A 21,143-nucleotide genomic window follows, 5' to 3' on the forward strand; every position below is an offset into this window, starting at 1 on the left:
CTGGATCAGAGCAGACACTGTGCACTGAAAGAGGACCGCCGTGGCTGGCGGTCTGTGTGACAGGGGCGTGGCTAACCAGGGAGAGGAGAGGCCCAGTGTGAGACACAAGTGGGAGCTCCGGGTTTCCCACGCAGGGGCAGGCAGGCAAGGGGAAATCACTTGAGACTTCTCATGTCCTTACCCTTTTCCCCTTGGTACCCACCAATACCTACTGTGTCAGGTATTCTATTTCCTTGTTCACCCCTTACTCAACCTCCCAAGAGAAATGCAAATTATGTGAGGGCAGGGAACTTTGTTTCATTCAGTTCATACCCCAGACACCAAAAACAGTGATCATGTAGGAGCCCAACAGTATTTACTGAATGAATGACTATGGCATTCTCACACACACACACACACACACACACACACACATACACACACTACACCAGGAAAGATACAGGAGAAATGTATAACCAGGCACAAAGACTGAGAAACAGAAGTAGTAATGAGGCGATTTTACTGACTGTATGGAGGAACCTTCGCCATATATTTATACATACCCCAGTGCACCTCCTCCAAAACAAACAATCTTAATGTAAAACGTACTTAGATGCCTACCTACTGGATCAGGAAAAAGGTTGGTGAGAAGTATGTCGAGACGATCCACTTCTGAAAGCAATTAGGAGGATTAAAAATGCACACACACCTCCCTGCAAGTCGCTGTCTTGTTCTAACGCGCTGTGTGAATGAGGACAGGGTTTAGGGTTAGTCTCCATCCTGCTGTCTAATCAATCTAGGGCAGTCTTGCCTCCTCCCGCGGTCTCACCCACGAAGCCTCTGAACTCAACCCCGTCCCACACCCATCATGCTGTCTACCTTGTACTACACATTAACCCAGTAAACCTGGCATCTGCTCAGTTGGCCCCGCCCCCAGAGCTAGTCCCGCCCACACCTTCCTTCCCGCCCTCTAACTGCTCTCTGCTCAGTCAACCCCGCCCCACAGGCCCATCGCCGGGCCTGGGCCTCGCCCCCCTCGTCGTGGCTACCCAGCTTGAACTCACTAAGCCAAATGGAACTTCTGGCCCCCTGAGGACGGGTGTGCAGCCGTTTACCCGCCTCAGTCCCCAAACGAACACCACCCACTCTCCCTAACGGCCACGTCTAGAGCGAGACCCCCGGAAGCTGAGACTTAAGGGTGGTTTACGCTGAACCGGAAGGGGAAGTGCCTGGCGGGGTCATGGGCTGAGCAACCAAGGAGCCGTCAGCTCATTTTAGAGTCAGCGAGAGGGTGCCCAGGTCTGGGTCTGGAGTCCTAAATGAACTGTACGAATTGTTTAGCAATGGGTGCTTTGTCTCTAAATGGCGAGACTGCAGTGTCTGATATCACCATAAAATCTGTCTGCAGACAAATGAGTTGACAGATGGCCAGATGGAAATCAGGTAAATCCAGTCAGAGCCAACAGGCTGAGGTCTTCTTACACACTAACTCAGTAATTATCATTTTTTTTCTTTTCTATTTTAAAGAAAATAAAAAATAGAAAAAACATTAAAAAGATACAGGATTTCAAAACAAGATGATAGGAAATCAACAATGGTTGTCATATTGCATATTGTTATCTTCAAAGTAGTTGTTCAGATTACCACATATAAGCATGTAAAATTAGTCAAAAAATTAAAAATTAAGTATTAACTGTTTCTTTCAATAAACCTATAGAAATTTAGTAGTACAATATCTTAGCTATCTTCTTTCTTTTCTCCTTTCCCTCATCCCAGTTATTCTTTCCTTTTGAGCAGTTTCTTGCCCTTTCACAATATCTACTGTACCTTTTGGATATTAGTATTACTTTTTTAAGTAGTGAGTGAAGCCAGTAGTGGTGACCTAGACCTGTAGCTCCAGCTTGTGGAAGGCAAGAGAATCAGAAGTTCAAACCCAGCCAAGGCATCTTGGCCACCCTGTTCTCAAATTTCAAGGCAAGATGATCTCAAGTTGAAGGCCGGCATGGGCAAGTTGGTGGCACTCTGGAGCCTTAGGAGTCCAGCTCAAAGGCCCCTGCCAATACTGAGGGAAGGGGTCCCAGCAGGTACAGCAAGAATGGATTTCAGGAACCCAAGATACTGTGTCTAATGGGAGGCTCTTGTGATTTTGGACTCTGAGGTTTGGGATTTGCCATGTTACCTGTGTAGGAAAATTACACTTAATTCTTCTATAAACCTGATAAAAAGAGTGATGCCCTGAGAATGTCACTTTCCTCATCTGTGACATGGGAATAATCATTCAGATCCTTGAGCCCTGTTTTCTGGCTGGGGTGAGATGGGCCCTGGTTTCTCATGGAAGCTGTGGGTGTCTGTGTGGGGGTGGGACGTGTGAGTGGTGAGTGTGCCGGTGTGTGCATGTGCTGTGCGTGTACTCGTTAGTCTATGTACGATCAGGTGGGTGGAGAAGCCTCCAGGCTGTCAGAACACAGGACAGCCTGGATTCTTGTGACACATTTTTTTCCCCAGCTCAGGCCCCCTGTACCCAGCCTCTCCTCAGAACACACACACAAGGAATGAAAGGTTCATCAGTGAGTTCCTGACACACTGGCTGCAGGTGAGTCTCAGCTTCCTTTGTCCAAATCATCGTTCATTCCAAACATTTCTCTTATCTCAGCATTGTCTGTGGCTTGTGCTCAACTCTGCAGCTTGAGCAAAGTTAGATTCCAGGAGCTCCCAGTCTTGAGCAGGGAGAGAATCACTGCACAGCAGTGCACTGGACCTTCTGAGCCAATAAAGGAGACAGGAGATAAGCACTGAGGTCCGAGTCCAGAGGTCAAGGAGAGGAGCCCTGAGCCCTCCCACACATCCTGTGCTCTGCCTCCGCTTCCCTGGCTCTGTCAGCCTGGGCCCCTTCAAGTCCATGCTGAGGGAACCTTGGTGGAGCCATGACGTTTGCAATGATTTAGGACCCGGTGACCTTTGAGATGGTTGTCATGGATTTCACTCAGGAGGACTGGGCATTACTGGACCTATCCCGATAATCACTGTACAGGGAGGTGATTCTGGAGAACTGCAGGAACCTGACCTCATTCAGTAAGCTGGGCACCATGCAGTGTTTTCTTACTGCCTCAGGTGCCCTTTTATTCTTATGTTTTTAATGATGTAAAATTCACAGAATTTAAAACTCACTTTAGTGAACAATTTAGTGGGTGTTAGTATATTCACAGTAGTATGTAACCATCCACACTATCTGACTTTAAAGCATTTCCTCCCGCTAAAAGAAATCTCAACCCCATTCATCAGTTTATACCCATTTCCTTCCTTACCTCCTGGCATCACTTAGTCCACCAGGCACCACTTAGTCCAATTTCTATGTATCTATCCAATCTGGGTATTACATAGAAAGAGGATCATACAATATATAGACTTTGTATCTGGCTTCCTTTGTCTAGCATGTTTTCAAGGGTCATCCATGTTGTCACAGGTATTTTAAGTTTCATTCATTTTCATGGCCAAGCATTATTCCATTGTGAGTATATGCCACTCTTTCTGTATCCTTCCATCAGGGTGCATTTTGGATTTCCTCCATTTCTGGCTCTTGTGAACAGTACTGCTATAAATATTTATGTACACTGTTTGGCTTGAATACCTCTTTATCATTCTATTGGGTATAAACCTAGGAGTAGAATTACTGGGTCATATGATAAATCTACTTCTAATTTTTTTTTTTTTTTGTTTTTTTCTGGTACCGGGGATCAAACTCGGCCTTGCACTTGCCAGGCAGGTGCTGTGCCGCTGAGCTAAATCCCCAGCCTCTTCTACTTCTAATTTTTGAAGAACCTCCAAATTTTTTTCTATTACACTTCTGCAAGTTTACATTCCTAATATCATTGATGCTATTTTTCACATTCTTGCTACCATGACTTTTTCTTTCTTTTTTGTAGAAGTAGGAATTAAACTCAGTTCCTTTGCACTGTGTTATATTCCAGCTTTTTCTGTGTATTTATTTTGAGACAGGGTCTCACTAAGTTACTAAATTGCTCAGGCTGGGTTGAAACTTGCAATCTCCTGCCTTGGTCCCCTAGAGTTCTGGATTTACAGGCATGTGTGTGAATTGGTACCTACCACATTGTTTTTTTATTTCCACTTTGCTAAATACTAAGATTGGTCATCTTTTTCAGTGCTTTGTGGCAATTTGAATATCTTTTTGGAGAAGGGTTTATTCTAGTCTTTTTTCTATTTGGTGGGCAGCATTTCTTTTGATGGAGTTTTAGTAGTTCTTTTTATATTCTTGAGGCTAGATCCTTATCAGGTATATCATTTGCAGACATTTCCTCCTATCTCATGTACTGTGTTTTTACTTTTTGGAAAGATAGTTTTTGCCCAATACAGAATTCTTGGTTGACAGTCTTTCTTGTGATATTTTAATAGATGAATGTTATAGACAATTGCTTGTAGACGATAAATTGTCCTCTCATTACTTACAAGATATAGTAGTCACCCATCTGAGGGAAGTAAATTCCAAAATCCCCAGTGGGTGCTTGAAAGCACAGACAGTACCAGTTCTATCAGTTTTTTCCTACACAAACCCAGATTTAGTACTTTTTCCACCTTAAATAGCACTTATCATATACTGTGACCAAATTTTTGCAGTTTGAGATACAACAGCAAAATAAGTACAAATTTCTTTTTCCTTCACAATTTCCGTGGATAGAAAATTTATAGTTACCATGGATCTTAGCAACTGCAGCATGGAATTTTTTCCCTAATAAAATCAAGAATTTCCACCTTTTCATTTAAAGAAAGTGTTTCACAGCTTCTCGTTGGCATGTCTAAGTTGCCATTACTGCTTTTTTGCTCTGGAAGATCATGAAGTGAATGCTTTTTCTTGAACTCTAATGCTATGATGCTGTGACACAGACATCTTATTGATTTAACAATAAGATGAATACAAGGCCACTAATGTACCCGTAGTGTGTCCAGCATGGAGGTTCTGGAAAAAGGGATGATTGTCCCAATGGACAACAAGACAATGCAAGATTTCATGAGGCTACTCAGAATGGCACACAACTTAACCCTTATTGTTTGTTTCTCAAATCTCCCACTTATTGCTTTCATACAGAAGACGACCATGAGTAACAGGAGCTTCAGAAAGTGAACTCAAGTGAGGCTGGGACCAATGTACTCTCTTTGTCTTTGACTTTGAATGGTTGGATATAAGATATCTGGGTGAGCACCCCTTTGAGTTTGTTCCACTTGGAGTTCAGTTTCTTAGATAGGCTTTGATTTGTGATTTTCATCAAATTTGTTACTTTCATCAAATTTGGAGATTTGGGACCATTATTTTTCCAAATATTCCTTCTGCCATTGCTCTCTCTCACCCCCTTTAGTATATGCAGTTTTTGCACACTGGGTATTTGGTGGTGTCTCCTGTACATCTTATGTTCAGTTTATGTTTATCTGTCCTTCTTTGTAATTTCTGCTGTTTAAGAATTTTTTTTATTTTAAAAATAAAAGGAGGAAAACAACAGACAGACAGTCTTTTATTGGATAAGAAAATTGTGGTACTTTTATATAATGGAATACTACTCAGCTATAAAGAAAGATAAACTCGAGGCTTTTATAGGTAAATGGTCACAACTAGAGAACATACTCATAAGTGAAATAAATCAGACCTGCATGTGCAAGTGCTGCATTGTCTCACTCGTGTAAACCTGAAAGAGTTAATTTAAACTAGGAGGTATGATAAACACTGGGAAATGATAGGAAAACACTGAAGTGTAAAGGGCAACTGGGATGTGGGAAAAGAGAAGGGAAAGAAGGAGAAATCTTGTATGTATGTATATATAGGATAGTTAACATAGTTGATCTACTGTCTTCTATTTCTTTGCTGAAAGAAATTGTTAATGAGTCTTGATTCGTCAATATTGCATGTCTCTATTTGTTTTCATGAGAAACTGCTTTGAAGATATCAATATGTAATGTAACTTCCGCTGTTGTTTTGCCATTCTGAACTAACTTGACTTCAGGTCCGCTAGTTCTTTCTTTTGCATAATCAAGGTTACTGATGAACCACTTCAGTGCATTTTCATTTCAGACTTTGTACCTTTCAAATTCCAAATTCCTATTTTATTTTGCATAATTTCCATCTCTTTATGATGTTTTCCATTTGGTCAGAATTAATTTTTATAGTTCAGTTCTTTGTACATGGTTTCCTTAGCACTTTCAGCATGTTTTAAATGATTAATTTTAAGTCTTTAATGCATCCAACAACCAGCCTTCCATTGGGACAGTTTCTATTAATTTCTGGATTTTTTTCTGTAATGGAGTTTTTTTGTTTGATTTTTTTTTTTTTAGTTTCATTTTTTTTCACTTGCATCACAAATTTGTTTGTTGGATACTGACATTTTAGGATACTATAGTACGGAATTCCTGTAAGTATAATTTTTCCTCATCCTCAAATTTTGTTTCTTGCTAGTGATTCTATTTCTTTGTGTAGTAACATTTTAAAAGTAATTTTATAGTGTCTACTTTTGTCATATATTTCCACCAAAGTCATTGTTCATTTAAATTAATGGCTGTGTGTCAAAGGTTTCATTAAATGCTTAGCTGCTTAGAATCTAAAATACAAGTTACAAAAAGAAAGCAAAATGTTCCTAGTCATTGCAAAATGGTCTGTGTATATTGTGTCAAAACTCAGCTAAGGATGTTTATAGTCCTGCAGTGGTCTTCATTCAGAAATACCGTACAAACAAAAGAATGGGAAAATAGGTCCAACAGCTGCAGGACAATGCAAAGAAGACAAATCTAAGATTAACTGGAGCTAGTGAAAAATCAGAAGAAGCACAAATGGCATAAAAAAAACCTGCTTACAGAAATAATAGAAGAAAACTTTGCAAATGTGGGGAAATAATTTAACATACAGACAAGCAAGTCATATAGAATACCAAATAGCCATGATGAAAATACAACTTTACTATGACACATTACAGTCAAAAGCTCAGGAGTCTAAGACAAGATTAGAACTTTAAAAGCCATTAGAGAAAAGAAAATAAACACTTATAAAGGTAAACCCATTTCAACCACAGCACACTTCTCAACACAGACCTTAAAGGCCAGGAGAGATAGGAGTGAAATGTTTCAAATGTAATAATAAACAATTTGTATCCTGCAAACTATCTTTCAAAACTGATAGAGAAAGATCTTCCTATTCATGACCACCAAACTAGCACTCAAAAAATTCTCAAGAGTATCCTAGACAAAAACAATGAAGCCAGAAAATCTAATAGAGTGAACACACCAGGCATGGTGTGCAGTTAGGTGCAGGGGGAAAATTAAACATGTAAATATATATATATGCATATATATATGCAATTTAACTTAATAAAACAAATACTACTGGTCATGTAATCAGCTCCAGTAAAACAATGCAATGTCAGGAACAAGTACCTTTCAGTTAATAACTCCCAGTGCCAATGGTTTAAACTCCCCAATGAAGAGAAACAAATTGGTAAAATATATCTTCAAAAATTCAGTGGTGTTCTGCATGAAATCAACATACTTTCAAAAGCCTATGGATTAAAAATCAAAGAACAGAAGATAATTCTTCATGCAACATGAGCTCAAAACAAAGCAGGAATGGCTATCTTATTTTCAGAAAATGTAAATGTTAAGTCAAAACTGATCAGAAGAGACAAAGAAGATCACCACATAATGGTAAGAAAACAACTGACTAGAAGAAATTAAACATGCAAATATATATGCATATATATACATATATATGAATATATGTATGTGAATCCTGGCACATTTAACTTAATAAAACAAATACTACTGGTCATAAAATATTGGATGTACATCAACACAATGAAAGACTTTAACACCCTATTCTTAAAATGAATCAACAAGACAAAAATTCAGGGAAGAAATACCAGGGTCAAACCACATGTTTCAACAAATGGATGCAGTAGATATTTATAGAACATTCCATTATTCTGAACTAAATATAGATATTTATAGAATATTCCATTCAACAACAGCAGCATTTGCATTCTTTCAGCAGCACATGGAAAACAGACCATAAATTAGGCCATAAGGAATGTTTATATAAACAGAAGAATTGAAATAATGTGCATATTCTCACAGCATTTTGTAAAGAACTAGGAATCAATGGCGGGCAAAAACACAAAAAATGTGCAAACTTATGGAGATTAAGCAATATACTATGGAAGGATCAGTAAGTCACATAAGAAACCAATACTTGCTTAAATCAAATAATGCCAGTAAAACATACCAGAAAACATACCATACACTGGGACAAAATGAAAACAGTTCTAAGAAGGAAGTTTATAGAGGTCAATGCCTACATCAGAAAACAGAATGATCCCAAATAAGTAGCATAATGATTCAATTCAAGGTTTTAGAAACTAAACCCAAAACTAGTATAAAAATGTGTGAAGATGACTAGATGATAAAAATGTGTAAACTAAACCTAAAACTAGTGTAAAAATGTGTAAACATGCAGAACACCACTGCATTTTTGAAGATATATTTTACCAATTTGAAATTACTAAAAAGGAGACTAAAAATCCTGAATAGTGAATTGAAGAGCTGCTGCTTCAAAGAATAAATGAAATAAATCTTTAGCCACACTTATTAAAAAAGAAAAGACAAAACCCCTATCATTGGAATTAGAAATAAAAAAGTGAAATCACAGTGAATCCCTAATCCAGAGCATTGTAAGCAACTACTTTGAAAACTTGTACTTTAATAAATTAGAAAACCTGGAAGAAATGGATTTTTAGATGCATATGAACTACCAAAGCTGAACCAAGAAGATACAAACATACTAAACAGTCCAGGAACAAGCAATGAAACTGGGGCAGTAGTAATACCTTACCATGTAAGAAAAGCCGAGGACTTGATAGACTTACCAATGAATTCTGCAAGAACTTTGGGGGGAATTAATGCCAATCCTCTTCAAACTCATGAATGGAATTGAGAGTAAAAGAGTACTGTCAAAATGGAATAAAGCCATAAATGGAAGCTAGTATACCATGATATCAAATTCAGACAAGGACTTAACAAAAAAAGAAACCTTCAAAACAATCTCTTTAATGAACATTTATTATGGCTTGTATCTAGATGTCCCCCCAAAGCCTCATGCATGCACTCATAGGTGGGACTTTTGGGAGGTGACTGGATCTAGGGTGTGTGACTATGGATTTAGAGTGAGTGATAACTAAATCAGTCCCCTAACAGGGTTAGCATAATTTTCAAGTGTGGATAATGGGAAGGCCCATCCTGGATATGGGTGGCACCAACAAATAGGCTTGTAGCCTGAATGGGATAAAAGGGAAAGGGAGGCTCCTTGCTGTGGCCTCTTGCTTGCTCTGCCATGGACTGTTTCTCCTCTGCCATGCCCCTCGAACTACCCAACACCCACAAGTTGAAAGAGGAAAAGTGTATTTTAGACCACAGTTTGTAGAGGCATAAGTTTGGTATGGCATGAAGGAAGAAGCAGCCATCATGCAGGAAGAAGCAACCATACCACAGTGGCTGACCACATCCTTTGCAGTAGGATTCACCTCCCAACACCACATACCAGCTATCAACATATCAATGGGCTAATTCAGTATCATACATCCATGATCCAGTTACCCCCTAAAAGTCCCACCTAAGAGCACATCAGGCTTTGGGAAGACATCTAGATAATCAATCCACTACATGGATGCAGGTTCTACTTCTCTCCCTAGGATGAGATAAGGGGCCACTTACTCTTCTTTATACCTCTGCTGTCCCTGCACATGCTCAGGGAATCTGGGTGCTTTTGCAGTTGGCCCTGTTCTAGAGTCAGGCCCTGTGATCCCTCTCCATGGTGAAAAGTACAGATTTGTAATTCCAAAAGCTATTTATGACCAGGCACGCTGAAGTATCCATTAAGAACAAGATTTTAGGGACTCATGAGAGAGTTTTTGTCTTGGTTACTTTTCTCTGGTTGCTGAGACAAAATACCCAATGCCCAAAACGAAGGAAGGAAAGGTTTATTTAGCTCACAGTTTGTGGAGGTTTCAGTCCATACTTGGCTGGCTCCAAGGCAGAAGGTAGCAAAGCAACAAGAGCAAAGGGGGGAATGGCAGCCGAACAGCAAACAGCCAGAGTAAACAGGAGAAATGGCGGCAAGCAGCCTCTTTCCCTGCCTTACTTTGTAAACAGGCTACCCCCACCTAAGGGGCGTGTAGCTCTCACATAATCTCCATGCCCTCCTCTTCCACAGGCTCAGGATGTATACAAAGTAAGCACCCTGGCTTCCTGCTGAGTCACTTAGCCAAACCTCTAGACTCCCCAAGTTGACACAATGTATCAACCGTAACAGTTTTCATTTCTTTTAAAATAAGAAAGAAAAAGAACTTTTGGGAATAAAAATATTTACAGATAAACGATTTATATATTTCTACATCACCTTATGTAGTGGATTAATGAATAGTCAATTTGTCACGCCCAGCTGAATTGAATTTGTGTGGTGCTGGGTGTGGAAGGTTCACCTGAAGATTGAAGCCAACAACATAGAAGGGGAACTGGATGGGGAGATGGTGTGCTGCTGATTATCCAGGAGAAGCTTGTCCCACTGGTTTTTTGTGATATGAACTCAGCTGTTTTCACTGGAGGTGCTCGAGTCCTCGCTGTCACTCAGGATGGTCATGGTTCTCTTGGGGGAGCTATGGTCATTACTTTGAGCATTGCTTCCTAGCTGCTGTGCAGATCCTTCAGCCTTCTGGCACAGATCCTTCATCTCACTAGCACCGACTTTCTAGCTTCCACCGCTGACCTTTGGGCCTTCCTAGTGCAGGTCCTTCATGCAGACCCGCGTGAGACATTGTCGTGGGCTTTAGGCCTTGAGTTGGACTCATAGAGGACGTTGCTATGGGCTGTAGGTCTTCATCTGGACTTCTACAAGACATTGCCATGGGATCCAGTCCCTCAGCTGGATTATTTGGGTCTCTAGTGTGTGGACAGATCTCCCACACTCTTCTGCATTTGACTCTTTGATTAAATATTATAAAATAATTCTATAAATAATTCTATAAATTATGTGTATTGTATGAAATCTTTTCCCTTGTAAACCCTGACTACAACACCTTATATTGCAAAAAGTACTTTTAATATTTTAAAACATGATATAGTTTTTGTTTTGATCCTTTATCAAGTTTTTCTCTTGTTTCCTAGGTGAATAATCTTGCTCTTTATGAGTTATCTATGCCTGCCTTCCCTTCAATTCCTTTTGTTTTGCTACCTTTCTGAACATTTATTCCAAGGGTTGGAGTCTCAATAGCAGTACTAACCCCAGTGCCAACGCAGAAGTACTGCATTTGTCACTTTTTCACTGAAAATGCTCCTGAGGTACAGCTTCTTCAAGAAGCTTCATCCAAAAATATTTTAAAAGATCTCACTTTATCAATAGTATGTTTACAGTGTTCTGCACATAAGGTCTTTGGGGAGGAGAAGGTTGGAGCAATTGTCTGACATGAATCCCCTGGAAGAAGGGTGAACTTCTATTCCTTATCTTTGCCCACCTTTATTGTGACTCCCTGCTTTATTCTTTAAGTAAAATCCATGTTTTGACTTGAAAAAGTTTGTTTAATCTTGAATTTCCTCTTTAGTGATCAAACACTAATTATATACATTCATGAATGCTGTGTTACATGCTGATATACATATTATCAAATAGTAAAATCAAGCAGATTGATGTATCCACCATCCATGGTACCTCTTCATGTGGATGCATGTGGAGAGCAATGTTGAGTTTCACTGAATTAATAACATTGAAGAAATATCTTTCTCCTAAACTAATGCCTGGAACAAGAAATAGATGCTAGTTAGCGTTACTTGCTGTATGTATGTCAATAAATGTATTATTTTGCTCCCTGCAAAACTTTTACAATATTGTAAACTACCAAATTTTCTGATGACCTATTTAGAATAATTCTATACTCAAATTTTATATTAAGTATTTATAGCAAGCTCATGTGAACTTTGTAAAAACACCCTTCATCTTAAAGTTTTGTATTCAGGTTTTATAAATAAATTCCTTGTACAGTGAAGTTTCCTTTGTGCAATGCTGTGGATTGAACTCTTGGTCTTCGCACTGAGCTCTGTCCCCAGATCATTTTTACTATTTTGAAGCAGACACTTGGGAAGTCATGAAGCTGCGCAGGATGGGCCTCAACTTGAGTGCTCAGTGACCCTGACAGCTGGGCTTATAGGAGCACAACACATGCCTGCCTTCTAGTCTGTGTTTTACAAGCAACTAATTTGACAAACTAGGCAGCCCCAGTATATAGTAGAAATTTTGTTCAAGTTACTTTGAAACTCTACAGAAAAGGATCTGCAATTTCATCTTTACCTTTATCTTGGTCACTTCAGGTTATTATAATTTTTAAAACTAAAACATGTCTTTTGTATATCCTTCTCTTGTTATTTCCCTATTGTTGGTTCCCCATCTCTCCTCTCTGTTTCGTTGCTTGCCCTCCCTACTGGCTTCTTTCCACTGGTGTTCTTGGAGTTGTGGGCTTTGTTATTTCTTTCCAAAATATCCTTCCGAACATGGTTGGAGTATTTGGGCACTACCTGCCAATTGAAGAGACTTATAGCTCACAAGTGCAGAATAGAATTTCCTGAGCCTAACATGAGAGCAAGCTGTTTCAAACCTTCTGACTCAAGAACAATCCAAGCCTAGCACTTGATGCTAATATTCTAGCATACTGATAGATACTACTTGCACCAACTACTTAAGAAGTTAGGAAAAGACACCAGCAACTGACTTTATACCCACTGCATTCTTGTTCTTGCAGTGGTCAATTCTGCTTGGCAAGCGTATCATTTCCTTTCCACCGAAGCACTGTTTTCTCCTCAAGCCCTTTTTTTCCTGTTCTTCTTCTGATTTCTGGCATAAAAGATACAGCAATCTTTTACATTCACCAAAAGCTCCATCTACAACACTTGCAGAATGGAACAGTATGTACCTGGAGAACACTGCTTGTTCCTTCTCCACGCCATACCATGTGTATATACATATATCTGAACAACATTTTGACATCTACAGTTCAGCAAGTCTTGCTGATACGATGAAATAGAGAGAAGCTGCTAAAGTTAAAGGTAGGAATCGATCACAACATTTCAATAGATTGCTGGCATATGGTAGCAGGACCGGAGGTCAGCAGAAAGGATGGAGAGACCTGGATGCTGTACAGCTGGCCTCAAGAGTCAGGGAATCACTCGTCTTGAATTACTTTCCTCCATGGAGTCGGTGTTTAAAGATATACGCTCCTGGGATCAAAATGATAATAATGTTTGTAGTTACTATCTGTTCATGAGGAGCTTTGACCTCTGAGGGATGCAGACTGCAGGAGTCAGGCTGTGAAAATCTCACTCAAAAGTCCTGCCCAGTCAGAAAACAACAGCTATACTCTCCCAGAGACAGACTTTCCTGGTGCAGATCCCACTGGGTCAGTCAGCATGTCTGCCCTTCCCGAGCACAGATATTTGTCTTCAGGTGCAGGTGATAGTTTGTCTTCCATATGCAGGTGACTTGCTGAGCATTATGCTCAGAGAAACCCTCCAGGTGAGCCAAAGTCTTCATTTATTATTTGAACATGAGTGTAGATATTTTAGTATAATTTCATCAAAATACAGAAGTCTCCTGTTCTTTCCCTGTGAGGAGATTTCCCTGTGAGGAACCTGGGTAAGGAGCTGCAGTCAGAGAGGAACAGCAGCAGTCTCTTAATTAAAGAAATTATCTGAAAACCACACATGCAACCTGACCACACATCTCCCTCCCACAGTTAATCAAAGCTATTACTATGCTATATTATTTCAGGCCTTGTTAAAGGAAATAATAGTATAGAAATTATACACAATTTACCACCTTGATAAACCTGTCATTTTTTCCCTGCCCTCCAATGACAAGCCATTGTGAATGTGGTGTTGTCGGTCGGGCATGGCTCCACATTGTACATGTAGTCATCATCAAAGACAGTAGCCACGGCACCCACCAGTTAAGAATACAGAAGTAATATGGTGTAAAATACAGTGGAATAATCTGATGATTAAAATGTAGTAAGGAGGAATATATATCATATTTTTTCAGAAAATAGAATTACCTAAGGGCAACAATTGTCAATGATACACTTAAACAGTAAGTTTTTGCTTTATGTTGATTCTAAAATAGAATGCCATGAAGTTGTTGTTTGCCAAAATAACACTAAATAAAAGGAAAATTCAGGGAAATCTATGTGTGTCAGCTTAACGTGATGTTTCCCTTGTGGAAGTAAAAAACATGACATGTGTAAGGGAACATGCAATAAGAGTCTTCAAATATGCCCTTATTATTCCTCACAATAAAATATCGGAAGAAGCATGGTTAATGGTGACATTTTTGTTGTTGACTAGAACTAGGCAGCATTTCAAGATTTTCTGTAGCTTCTGTCATAACTATATAATCTGTAAGAAAAATTGTAGAAGTACAATTAAATTAAATTTTTCCCATGTAGAATATTTTGGAATATTTTTTCCTAAACTGTGCATAACATTTGTGAATCACGTCTACTTTTTAAATATTTAATTCATTTTTCTTGCTGTACATCTTATCGTAAGTTGATCCCATGTGAACATTGGTATCAATATTTCTGTCTTTTCTGCTTAAGCAAGATTCCCAAAGTTGGTTTGAACATACACATTCCACACTGATATTAGCATTCCTCATGGTGGAGATTTTCCATCTTCCTTTTCTTATTTATCAATTACTACAATCCATCACTTCCTTCTGACAGGAGAAAAGTGTCATGTGCTATTGATCATGAAACACCCTTTCACACACTCTTTCACGCATGAACAAACATACACACTTTCATGCCTACAGGTATAAAAGATGAGAAAAATCAGTTGAGGGCCCTTCCTGCATATAACCGCACTAGACAACTATGCCCTACCCATTTCTCGTCCTTGAGAATTCTTCATGATGATTTTGACTCTGAGTTTTTTTGAGGTATAATTAGAAAATACAAATCATTTATTTAACATATATACAGTGTTCTATGGAGAAGCACACATTGTTATAAGATCACTGTGCTACAGCTAGTGAACACGTGCATTTAGCATTTTCATTATATAAATGAAAAGCATCCAGCTGAAGATTTTCACCCACTGTAAAAGCAACTCCTTGATGATGTATTAAATTCAGAACCTGGGATTCTGCTATTACACCAAATGACCACCTCCGACATCGCTACTTTTCTCTTTCCCATTAGAGAAAAACAAACATGCACAACACACCTTTTAGAAGCCTGACCCTCACAGTCTGTTATATTCTATCTCCTAAAGAGCAAGAATTTTTTATATTGATATTTTTATATGAGATGCTACATTTCATTCTTTCATTTAGCTAGAATTGTGGCCTTACAATTGTATATAATTATATGATTCATAACTCATTCAGGGAAGCATTTCCTCCAGGATGGGGACGAATGTTGTCAAAACAGATACATAGCTTCTCTTCCCTTCTCCCTATTGATTGATGTAAAGATCACTTGTGATTTTAGGAGAGGGTTTAATGTGCTTAGAATTGCAAGGTGATGTTTTCTAGCCATTGCTCATGCCCACCTTCATGGCTGTCTTTCACATGCTACAATTCACTTAATGCGTATTGATGACACTCTTTAAAAGCAATACAAATGTGGAGATTTATTTCAACAATAAATTATTGTAATTTTGAAAGAAAATAATAACTACATAAATACTTAGGATCACTGTACTATCCAGGAGAATGTCAAGAGAGGCAAATCAGTACTGTACAAGCCAGACATTTGACCTCATTTTTGCAGTGTGTACATTTTGTTCATGACATGTCCTCATCATTAGATGGGCTAAAGCACTAATTATCTTATCTGTAAATTGACAATCATTCAGGTGATGTTGAGGTTTGCAAAAAATTAGATACTAATACTCTGGCCCAGGTACCCCAATCCTGGGCCAGCCTGATCCATGGATGGCTATGAATTGGACCTCACAGCAAGAGGTGAGTAGAAGGCAAGTGATCAAAGCTTAATCTGTATTTAAAAACACTGTTCGCAGCTTACATTGTCACCTGAGCTCTACCTTTTTTTCTGATGAACAGTGGCATTAGGTTTTCACAGGAGCTTGACCACTACTGTGAAATTCACATGCAAGGGATCTATGTTGCATGCTTCATGAGAGAATCTAATGCCTGATGCTATCAGGTGGAGCTGAGCTGATGCTAGTGCTGTGGAACATGTAGAAATAGGGATCAAAATTAGCAAAGAGAAAAAACATAGCAAAGAGGCATTAGTGCACATAGACTTTAATATATATAATATATATATATATATATATATATATATTGCTTGCAGACTCATCAAAACCCTACTAGTGAGTAGCAAATGACAAACCATATTTGATGGCAAATTTGAAGTCAGAAAGCAGCCCCTATTTTAGCATTATTTTCTTTTCCTGTTTCTGGATTATGGCAAATACTATGAGTATTTCATTATATACTGTAATATAGCAAGTGAGTTATACAATAAAAGTAATATCTTTAAATCAACCCAAACTGTGCTCCTCTCAGTCTGAAGACAAATTGCTTTCTGTAAAACTTGTTCCTGGTGCTAAAATGATGGGGGACTTCTAATTTGGAGGATAGAGTAAATAAGTTCCTTCTGGTATTCCTTTTTATTTCAGAGCATGGATTAATTGTAAAGAAAAATCTATGTTTTATATTTCACTGCAATCCAGGACCGGGTTCAATTCTGAAAAGTGTCAGTGTTCTAAAACAAGTTAGAAAAAAAGAGAGAAGAAAACTGGAGGGAGACAAGGATCAGAAAAAAGATCTGAATATTTACATGGGTTTAACATGTGGAGCGGAAGTTTTTCTTTATTGTAAGGCACTGTGAAAAGTACATGTTAGAAATATTACTTTCATCTAGAGTTCCTGCTAGATATCCAGTGCTAGTCTTCATTTCCACATGATGTGTAACAGACATCCATCATGGTACCTAGAATTCCACTCCTATCATCTCCAAGTGAGATGACTGTTCACCCAAAAATCATTTCTTTCATTTTATTTTTAATCTCTGTTTTCCATAGATTCATTAACAGCATGAAATCCAGAAATCGGACAGTTGTTTGCGGATTTATTCTTGTGGGACTGACATGGGATCCAGAACTGCAGCCCCTCAACTTCAGCCTGTTCATAGCCATGTACCTGGCCACCAGCCTGGGAAACCTGCTTATTATCTTGATTGTCAGCTCTGATTTTCATCTCCACATGCCCATGTACTTCTTCCTCTCCAGCCTGTCCTTCACTGATATCTGCATAAGCACCACCACTGTCCCAAAGATGCTGGTAAGCATGGAAATGCAAGACAATAGCATCACTTACACAGTTTGCTTCACTCAGATCACCTTTGCCTTGACTTTAGGAGGTGTTGAAAGTTGTCTTCTTGGAGTAATGGCCTATGAGCATTATGTGGCCATTTGTCAGCCCCTGAGGTATAGGCTCATCCTAACCCATACTTCTGTGTTCTGCTGGTTCTTCTCCCTCTGCCCCTGAGCACTGTATATGGTCCTCTCCACAGTCTGATGGCACTGGGGCTGTCCTTCTGCACAAATGTGGAAATCCCACACTTCTTCTGTGAACTTGCTCAGGTTATCAAGCTGGCCTGTTCTGATAACTATGTAAATACTCTTCTGATCTATTCAACAGGAAACATATTTTTTGGTGTTCCCATTGTTGGTATTATGTTCTCTGATACTAAGATTGTCTACTCTATTTTGAGAATGTCATCAGTGGAGGGAAGGTATAAGGCTTTTTCCACCTGTGGGTCTCACCTCTCTGTTGTTTTATTATTCTACGGGACAGGTTTTGGTGTGTACTTAAGTTCTGCAGTCACAGAGTCTTCCACTAAGAATGCAGTGGCTTCAGTGATGTACACTGTGATCCCTCAAATGATGAACCCCTTTATCTACAGTTTGAGGAACAAGGAAATGAAGACAGCTCTGAGGCTTCTCATTACTGGGAAGCCTTTTATATTATTGTGTCATTGTTTTTAAGCTAGGATTTCTAGGATATGATAAAGTTAGAAGACTACAGGTAAGACAGAAAACCCAACCTTTTACTTCAGCATGCTTTTCCAAAATGATTGCATAATATAATGCCTAGTTCCCACCTGTACTTTGAGCTTCATTTTGATTCATCCAGTTCTGTGATGTTTGACAGACGAGCTCCATCTCTAAATTCCACTTTATTGCTGTGATAGTTTTGAAGATACATGTGAATTGGGACCTCAATTTTAGCAATTATGTATGGATCAGTTTCAGGAAAAGGAATGTTGGAATGTTGGCTAGAACACTCTTAGGAACAAGGAAGGATGTGTTAATATCTGCAAATGAGCTTCTGCATAATTCCATAGTCATGTGTATTTTAGCCCATATGAAGCTATTGAAGTGAACTTTTGTCCATGTTTATGTAACTAATGTGAGTTTCCCAGACATCTATATTCTTCTGAACGCATATGAACATTTCTTGTACTCTATTTCATTACTTATTTCTTTCACAAAATTAGATTATATAAAGCTTTGAGGCATTTTAAAGATATTTTAGATTTTGAGCTTCAACATACCTTCAGTTCTTATATGAATAATAAATTTTTACTGTAGCATGCTTAGGTCATTAAGACAGTTACATTTATTTTCTGTAAAAATAAAATGTCATGACAAAATAAGAGAGAGCAATAGTATACTGCACATCATTATTATCAACATAACTGGGGACTGTAGCAGCGAAGCTCTAATCTCCTGTGAGGTGTTATGGTACAAGGTAAGAGAAAAAGAACAAGACACAAATAGCAAGCAGCAGCGCTCTGGGATGACCAGTTGTTCATGGGGAACAAAAGGCCATGAGGTAACCAGAACCTTGGCATTTATTGACTGAAGAGAGGATTATCAGATGACTCAGAGGATGGTAGTGATTTTAAACTAATGACAATTTTGCCCTTTAGCACCTTTAGTTTTTTTTTAATTTATTTTAAAAATAAAAGAAGGCAAACATATTAACAAACAGACATCCATTTATAAAATAGCATAAGAACAATAAAGGCAACACAGAGTTACAGACAAAGTGGTAGGAAATTAACAATGGTTGTTGTATTACGTATTGATATCTTCCAAGTGGTTTCTCAGGGAAACAAATAGAGACATGCAAGATTGATCAAATAATTAATCATTATCTGTTCCTTTCAGAAAAGCAATAGAAAACAGTAGTACAGCTATATTAGCTATCCTGTATGTACATACATACATGTTTCCCTTCTTTCTTTTCTCTTTTCCCACACACCAGTTGCTCTTTACTTTTGAGCATTTTTCTTTCGTTTCACAATGTCTGTCATAAAGACCTCCATGTGTAAGCAACTTATTGTCTCACTAGTGTAGCACCTTTAGTTTTAGTAGCCTTTGTTTTAGTCTTAGTCTTATTCTTAGTTTTAGTGGTCTTAGTACCTGGCTGATTTAGTTTGGATTTCAAATGTCCCCCAAAAGACTAGTTCTACAACTTCTGAGGCTTGAGTGATTTTGTTACCCATAGAGTTAAAGACAACTAGGAGGAAGTTAGGTCCCTGGGAAGGATGTGTTAATATCTGCAAATGAGCTTCTACATAATTCCGTAAAGTCATGTGTATTTCACCCCATATGAAGCTACTGAAGTGAACTTTTGTCCATGTTTATGTTAGTCATACTCCAGAATAAGATAGTGGGAAAGAAAACCATCCTCCTCTCTTCCCAGCTACCACAAACTAAACTACATTGGTCTATCGCTTGCCCCGCATCAAAATATTCTCCCACAATATAAGCTCAAAAGCAATGAGGCCAGTCACCCATGGACTGGGACAGCTCAAACCAAAAGAAAGTTTTCTCTGCTTAAATTGATTATCTCAAGGACTTTTCAAAGTAATGGAAAGATGACTAAGACACCAGGTGGCTGCAGGACATGGCAGCCTCACACCCAACAAGATCCCCTAAACAGAAAGCTGTGTGAACTCTGCTTGGTCCACTAACAGGAGATCTCAATACACCTCTGTTTTGTTTGTTTCTTTTGTTTTGTTTTTTGGGTTTTTTTTTTCCAGTACCAGGAATCGAACTCACAACCTTGTGATTGCCAGGCGGGCGCTGTGCTGCTGAGCTAAATCCCCAGCCCCCGACATGTCTGTTTTGAGTTGAATGCTACATCTTAAATGACTCTTGCACATCCTTTTTTCTCTCACTTGTGATTATGCATCATGATAAGAGGGTTCATGTTACTTACATCAAGCAGGAGGCCTTGCAACACCTGACTTCAAGCTGCTCTACAAAGCAACAGTGATTAAAAATGGCATAATACTTTAGCAAAAGCAGATACATGGATCAAAGGAACAGAATAGAAGACACAAAAACATCCAGACACATTCAGCTATTTGATCTTTGACAAAGGAGCCCAAAGCGTATGTTGGAGGAAAGACATCCTTGGTCATTAGAGAGATGCAAATTAAAATAATGCTAAGATTCTGTCTTAGTTACTTTTCTCATCGCTGAAACAAACTACCCAACACCCAAAGTTAAAGGAAGAAAGATTTGGCTGACTCCAGAGCAGAGTGACATGGCAGAGAAGCATCTCTGAGGAGATACACTTCATGATAGGTAGCAAAGCAGCAAAGTAGAAAGGAGCAGCAAACAGCGAGAAACAAATGGTGACCCTCTTTCAGTCCCTTACATCCTGTACAGGTCACTTACCTTTAGCATCAGTCCTAACATCATATTCTTGACTCCAGCATCACACACTCTAGATCCAGCCAACTCCAAAAAGCCCCACCTATAACTACATGAGGCTTTTGGGGAACATCTAAATATAAGCCATAACATTCTTCCCTTGACCCCTCAAAGACTCATGTGCATGCTGTGTTGTACTCTGTTTTAAGAAAAAGGCATTTAGCCTATCTCTAAGAGTTACCAAAGTCCTAACAGTTTCAGCATTGCTGAAAAGTCCAAGTCCAAAGTCTCCTCTGAGATTTAAGAGAAACTCCTAGTTTTAAGTCACTGTACAAATGAAAAGAAAGTTAAAAGCTTCTAATATACCATGGCACAAG

At 38.8% G+C, this 21,143-nt stretch overlaps 1 long non-coding RNA gene and 1 pseudogene across 1 annotated transcript; one reads left to right on the forward strand and one right to left on the reverse strand.

The window, feature by feature from the left end:
• Window positions 1-599: 599 nt before the first annotated feature.
• LOC102004128 lies at window positions 600-1,147 on the reverse strand. The gene is made up of 2 exons (XR_265014.1): window positions 1,044-1,147; window positions 600-720 (listed from the first exon to the last, which is right to left on the reverse strand). It is a non-coding gene; the product is annotated as an uncharacterized LOC102004128 (long non-coding RNA).
• Window positions 1,148-1,990: 843 nt separating this feature from the next.
• Window positions 1,991-18,649, forward strand: LOC102004336 (annotated as a pseudogene).
• Window positions 18,650-21,143: the final 2,494 nt, after the last annotated feature.

The sequence above is a fragment of the Chinchilla lanigera genome, unplaced genomic scaffold (genome assembly GCF_000276665.1).
Source record: "Chinchilla lanigera isolate Chin_1 unplaced genomic scaffold, ChiLan1.0 scaffold00162, whole genome shotgun sequence".
In the NCBI taxonomy this organism is placed as follows: domain Eukaryota; kingdom Metazoa; phylum Chordata; class Mammalia; order Rodentia; family Chinchillidae; genus Chinchilla; species Chinchilla lanigera.